At 39.4% G+C, this 6,204-nt stretch overlaps 1 long non-coding RNA gene across 1 annotated transcript; it reads left to right on the top strand.

Moving 5' to 3' along the window:
• The first annotated feature begins 750 nt into the window (after positions 1–750).
• Positions 751–4,155, top strand: LOC132437240 (uncharacterized). Its single transcript, XR_009521982.1, has 3 exons — positions 751–924; positions 2,087–2,203; positions 3,714–4,155. It is a non-coding gene; the product is annotated as an uncharacterized lncRNA (long non-coding RNA).
• The last annotated feature ends 2,049 nt before the right edge of the window (positions 4,156–6,204 follow it).

Raw genomic sequence — 6,204 nt, 5'->3', positions numbered from 1 at the left:
GGCATTGGACTTGGGGTCTGTTCCGGCTCTCAAACATTCCATGGATCTGTGTAACAAGCATAAGCCTGTAGCTGTCCATCTGGGGCACCCGGCGAGGAATTTGCCTTGTTCGGGCACCATTTAGTGAAGTCTGCTGCATATTGTCTTTGCCAATATCAGCTGGACCCACCTAGTTAGAATATCTTTCTGTAGCTGGTTCAGATAGGATTACTTTTATTTAAATTAGATAGATAGACAGACAGATAGATAGATCGTGAACTGATGTTATAAACATAAAATGTATAATTTATTAATATTATGCTGAAAAATTCTGAGTTACAACAACTAACATACTGATATAGGGTGGTTTGTTGTATTACCTCCAAAATTTCCTCACTAAAGTATTGATAAAACACTTAGCCGGATACCTGGAAGGCAAGTATTTCTATCATTGCCCTGTCCTTATCTTCCTTTTGTAAGCCTTGTTCAGAACAGGGCAAAAATCCTCCTAATATTCTGTACCAGTCTGTATGTGACCTTCTTTATAGACTGATTTGGAGAATTCTTAGTGTCTTCTCTGATTTCACGATATTCACACATTAAAGTTCAGAGTCTGCATCAGTTGTCTTTATATAACTCTAGCTATTTCGATTCCTACTTGTGAATGCATAGACTCATGCAAATTCAAGAACTGTGGAAAGCATGGCTCATCTCCAGGGCCCACTCTACAGCTTGGGAGGGATTGCTGCCACTTGCCTGCTACAGAATACCTTCTCTTCTTTGTCCCAAGCCATAGAAGGGCTTTGACAGATCACCCTGACTTTTGGAGAGAAAAGAACATCTGAACGAGCTCTGCCTAAAGAATTCTTCCCCACTAAGCGGAAGCCATTACTCCAAGGTACTTCCTGAATCTCACCAGCCAATGGCCCCAGAAAGATAGCAGCTGTGAGTAAAACCATGAACTTTCTGGTCACAAGGATTTTCTGGTTTAATTGCTTTAACCCAGCTTAGTCCCCATTATACTCTCTTGGCTGTCAGGGATTTGTCTTCTTTAGTTCTTGTCTTCTTTAGTTCATGTCTTCAGAACTCAGTTATCTGTATGCAACCAGCATATCGCCGTTTATCAGGAATTACAGAAGAGGAAGCTCAGCTAAGCCTCCTTTCAGAAGTTGGCTCAGAATTATGCAAGTGGGTTGAAATGAGTAGTAGAAACATGATTTTAATTCGTTTCATCTGTTCACTACCTGCGGCGCAGATGTATGGTCCGTGAGTACTGCAGCCCGTGTTCCATTTCTCTATCATCACATCCCTTGCCCCCTTCAGTGAACTAGAGATCCTTAAATTCCCTTCCCAGAAAGTTATATATCATCTCAACATTCCTGAATTTCCATCTTGTGCTTTTCATGTGATCAACAAAAACATATAAATAATTGTTAAACTGTGAAAGGCTACTTCTTGTTTCTGCTGAGAAACGGACCCGTTCTCAGCATTTCCTTACAATGTATCCCCACGTTTGTTCCCTTCAAAACAGAACTGTGACAGTTCTGTTACTTTCACTATAAATATTTGTTCAGTTTCAACCTTAGGAGGCATCTGTTTGTGGTGCATGTAGACTCCCCCAACCCTACCTGAGGGTTTATCACTTAAGAAGAAATCGGCTTTGTATCATATACTCTATAATCTCCAGGAAACATATATGGTACCTCCATCCCCTACAATAGGTAGTGTTCTTGTTTTGGATTGTCCTATATGAGATATACAAGTGAAAAGCCTATCAAAATGCTAACCGTCTTTAATGCTCAACATAAGCTCCAGAGTGGAGGCTTTCATGATGACTCCCACCTTCATGGACCACCATCTCCCCTGCAGTCCCACAGCACGAATGCCCTGTGTCCCACAGTTAGCGCGTAATCAGATCCTGTGTCAAACTGATGCCTGCTGTTCTGGGTGGGGTACTGTGGTCTCACCAGTTACATTAGCATTTCCCAGAAGGCTGTGTGCATGCAGCTAGTTCTCGGAGTCCTCCCTGGTCCTCTGCCTCCTCCCCTTATAAACAATAAAATGAACCCTTTCTGTGATTCCCCAATCACCTTCTTTTCCCCTCTAGAGTGATAGTCTTCACACTGAATGTAATTTTCTTCTGACATTCCTGCATGTACCAGTAGATTGTGAACTCACTGAAGGCAAACCAGTGTCTTGTTCATCTTTATATCGTCAATGTCAGGTACAGAACAACTTTTCAATAAGTATTTGTTCCATAATGAATAGATAAATGGGTGAATAAATAAACTTTGCAAAGAATTTATTAATTGCTCGTAGCACTTTAATCTAATGTTTCGACAGAGCACTTGTGAAATATTAGAGAATCAATAAATATCACACTTGAACACTTCAATGAGTATTTTTGACCAGCCAGAGTTATTTTCCTAAATGAGTAAAACATTCAGTAATGTGCAAGAGGACTCAGTCATTGCTAAGATGAAAATAAAATGTAGCACCCTGTGCTAAAAAAATGTGACCTGAAAATAGTTGCTAGTTTGTACATCACAGGTTTAGAAGAGCACAGAAATGTTCAGTGATCCTACGTGTCTGATAGCTCCAAGAATGACATCAAAGTATCATTAAAAAAAAATGTCTTGCTAAATGTGAAAACCTGACAGTCTTCCTGTCTCCTGCTGAGGGTCTGCCTCATGCCTGGTATCTGGGAGAAACACTTTCTTTGTGTCATCAAAGTCGGCAGTGGAGATCGAGGCGAACTTTCACCTCACCTGAGATGTCCAATAAAATACCCCTCTACCTCTGCTCTCTAAGCTCTCTGCCAATGAGCTACCCTAAATATCGCATCAGCCAGTTCAACCCAATGCTTTTTCAAAGTGCACCCACGTGTATGAAAGGAGCCTCTGGTAAGTCTTTCAAGGTGTTAAAACCGTGACTCACTGCCAGACAGAAAAACAGGTGTTCTCTGCCCAGAAACTCAGTAACATTATGGCTAAAATTAAAAATTAAAAAACTCCCAAAACAGGCCTGCGATGAATTTGTATAAATGATGGCATTACAACATAAATCCGAAAAGAAAACAGCCTAATCTTCCAGTAAGTTCATGGAAAAACATTAGATAATATCAAATGGCAGCAGCAAAACAGAAGAGATAGTCCCTGAAAAATGCTTCTTTAACTGAATGAAGGCACAGAGTTCCGACAGGGGAAGGACAGTCTGGCTTTTTTGGCAAGACTGTATTTAAACCAAGTTTGGAAGTAATTTCAAAAAGAATTACCATTCCACACAAAGAAGTATATCAGCCATATAATGTTCAACAGCAATTTACTTTGCAAGGACAGAGATTCCTTCTTGCGTCCCCAGCCCATGCCTGAGATTGAGATGGTCACTGATAGTAACCACAGGCCCTGGGTCGCACTCACTACATTTTACAGCAAGCCACCCAGTCTTTCTGGGAGTTTACAATCAATGCATCAAAAGCACATCTACATGATAAAATGAAGCAACAATTCAGGAAAAGAAATCAATGTTGCTGTTAGAAAATATTGCTTTACATTTTTTCCATCCAGGTAGTTGCTCAAGGTGAGTGAGAACAAGAAAAGATGAATGTGTGTCTCCACAATGTCAAAATAGGTTGGAAAATGAAAGATTCATATAGTCTCTCAGTTGTTTGTATTTGGGGTGTAAACAAATGCTTGACTCTTTGGGAACTGAATTGGTCCCTTTGGATATTTCAGAGCCAGAGTGGGACTTGGAGGAATGATGAGCCCACGATTATTTAAAAGAGCAAAAAGGAGCATGGAAACATGGACAAGAATAATGGAGGAAGCCTGCGGTATGTGAAGGAAAACACAGTTTAACATATGCTCATCATCCAGCTGAGAGCAACTTCTAGGAACGCCACGCAAGGAGCCAAGAAGCTTTAATGGCAGACATTTGCTTCATAAGCCAGAGCTCGCGATCAACAGCTCACTTCCAGAGCATCAGGAGCTTGTGTGAAATGTCATGTCCACACTCTATCCAAAACAAGCCTTTGGAGGCTAAACACATTAGCGATTTAAGCAAGGAATCCTAAAGTGAAAAATTAAGTAAATTCATATTAACCATATTCTTTACCCACTGCAAATAGATTCATTGAGAAAAGTTTCTTAATGCAAAACACAATTAGATAGATCTGGAAAAGTCTGGGGAAAGGTCTATGGTGTCACAAAAACCTGTCCTGGGCTCTCTTACGTTTACCATTTCTTGACAATTCATACGATGATGTAGGTGCCATTTTTATCCTTCACCAAAAAAAAAGAAGAAAAATATAATTAAATTGAGATCCAGAATTATCTCTGTGGGCTGGGAAAATGGGCTGAATCTCACAAGAATGAATCTCAATCTTCCTTCAGGTCTTCACCTAAATCATATTTCTTCAGCAATGTCTTACCCAAGGCTTGGACCATGTAAGGACTCCTGTGTGCTTCTGTAGCATCTTGCTCTGTCCCTTTCTTTATTACAGATTGCTAAGTCTGTTGACGGGCAGAGAACGCCATCGTATCCCTAGTACCCCAGCAGTTCCTGGCACATAACAAGTGTTCAATGAGTATGTGTTGGATTAATGAAAGAATATACAAAAAGTTATGCATTCAGGCTAAGAGCAACCTGAGTGCATGATTAGAAGATGTAGCAGGGTGGTGGTGGAGATTGTGATAACTCAAGAGCAGCAGGTATGAGAGTAAGACATGGAAGACAGTAGGTCAACAACGAGTCAAGACTTCAAAAAGTGAACAGGACACTGGCTACATACAAATATTCCAAATTCCACCAAAAAAAGGAGGTGATAGTCATCTTTTAATCTTCCCTGAAATACTGTATCCAATTTTGGGCAAAACGACATACTGAAATTAATCCAGAGGAGAGCTTTCATGATAGTGGAGCTTGAGAACCATAAAGAGGCCTGAAAACCTGAGGCTGATTGAAACCCAAAAATAAGACTCAGGGAGATCTGAAAGCAGTCTCCACATATTTGAAGAGCTGTGTGGAAAAGAAGGATGACACTTTTTATTGCATGTAGCTCTGGAGGGCAGAGAAAGGACAAATGTATATAAATTATAAAGAGGTAAGTTTCAACTTGATAGAAAGAAAAAAAATTTTAGTAATTATAGCTATTAAAAATATATATACATATGCTTATTCAGCCTCTGAAACTGACGTTATGGAAAAATACTAATGACAAAGGATGATAAAAGCTGGTTCTAAAATATGGGTAGTATGATTTTTTCAAAATGAAAGTATACACATGTGCACACACGCGTGCGCACACACACACACACACCTGGGCATATACATCAAAAGGTTAATAGTGGTTTTCTCTGGGTGATAGTATTATAGATATTTTTAAATTACATTTTGTGCTTTTCTCTTTTGTTTTATAAAATTATTACAGCGAAGATGAGTTATTTTTCTAATGACAGAAAAATACTGTCCCACAGAAATGATTGTCTTGGCACACAGGGAGTTCCTTTTAGCTGGAGGTGTTTGAGCAGAACCTATAGATGTTGTAGCTCTCAGGGGTACGTAAGGAGAGACGCTGCTATAGAAAAAAGATGTCTATTGCTTCTATTGGCCTCTAGGGAGCCTTTAGATTCTGAAAGTCTATTGCACAAAATAATTATGAATAACTATTATAATTATCAATCAGTACAATACATAGTCATTAATAATAGGTGTTAATTATTTTTAAAACTCTCTGACTCTCAGATTTGTCAGGGAACTCAGAAGTCATCTTTCCTAGCCCAGACAGGCAGAATTAAAAAGTCTTTAGGCAACAAGGACAGCTCAGTGATTGCCTATGGCCAGGAACTCACATCTTATCTTGTTGCCCATTTCAGCATGGTCTGCTCTGGAAAGTGTGAGACATTTCTGTCTTAAAAACACCCAGCCCTATGGTATGTGAAGCCACCTAATCTGTTCATTTCTCAAGCATGAGAGTATAGCTTGTACTCAAGCCTGTGGCATTGTAGCCCTTCTCTCATCTTTCACAATGAAAATAGAGAAGAGTTATTTATCCTATTTATACAATATCTTCCTCCTGACTTGAAAATCTCATCTTATATTTCTTCAAAGCACTTAACTTTTTCCTCAGTCATGTCATGTGTACTGTTTTCAAATCTATTTTTTGTTGTTTCCTCTGCTCAGGATGTCTGAACATTTTTACATATGTCATCTTAAGTACAAACCTAA

This window comes from Delphinus delphis, chromosome 14 (genome assembly GCF_949987515.2).
Source record: "Delphinus delphis chromosome 14, mDelDel1.2, whole genome shotgun sequence".
NCBI lineage: Eukaryota > Metazoa > Chordata > Mammalia > Artiodactyla > Delphinidae > Delphinus > Delphinus delphis.
Note: the sequence above shows the minus strand (reverse complement) of the source record. Positions and strands in the feature narration are given on the sequence as shown.